Source organism: Egretta garzetta, unplaced genomic scaffold (genome assembly GCF_000687185.1).
Source record: "Egretta garzetta isolate BGI_Z169 unplaced genomic scaffold, ASM68718v1 scaffold1245, whole genome shotgun sequence".
In the NCBI taxonomy this organism is placed as follows: domain Eukaryota; kingdom Metazoa; phylum Chordata; class Aves; order Pelecaniformes; family Ardeidae; genus Egretta; species Egretta garzetta.
Genome location: NW_009259624.1, coordinates 17693 through 18159, shown reverse-complemented (window position 1 = coordinate 18159; position 467 = coordinate 17693). Strand labels below are relative to the sequence as shown.

The 467-nt window shown below is 72.2% G+C and overlaps 1 protein-coding gene across 1 annotated transcript in view; it reads right to left on the bottom strand.

The window, feature by feature from the left end:
- LOC104125974 (collagen alpha-1(XVI) chain) overlaps positions 1–467 on the bottom strand; it is a gene marked incomplete at its 5' end in the record, with an annotated part of 25891 nt that overhangs the window by 9846 nt on the left and 15578 nt on the right. The window lies entirely within an intron of this gene.

The following is a 467-nucleotide window of genomic DNA, read 5'->3' as shown; positions in this document are numbered from 1 at the left end:
GCACCGGGGGGACCCGCGGGGACACACAAGGTGGCCGCAGTACTCACGGGAAGGCCAGGGGGACCCGTCGCACCGGGGTAGCCAGGCTGCCCGGGAGGTCCCTGTGCAGGAGGAGGAGGATGCTGAGCCACCCTGCAGTGCCCCAGCCAGGTGCCCAAAGCCCATGGGGCACCAGTGTCCCCCCCATCCCCTCCTCCCACACCACTCACCGGCTCCCCTTTGGCTCCAGCAAGCCCGGCAGGGCCACGTTCCCCCTGGAGACCCTTCGGAGGGAGAAGAGAGGAGCTGCGGGGGCTCTGCCGCAGCCCTGCCCGGGACTGTGCCCAGCAGGCAGCACAGCCGGGCAGAGCACAGGGGCTGCGGACCCGGGCACAGCCCATGGGGTCCATGGTCCCCACCAGCCCATGCTGGCCCCAGGCTGCCCAGCACCTCCGGGCACTGGGGAGGACCCACTCGACACCCGGCTG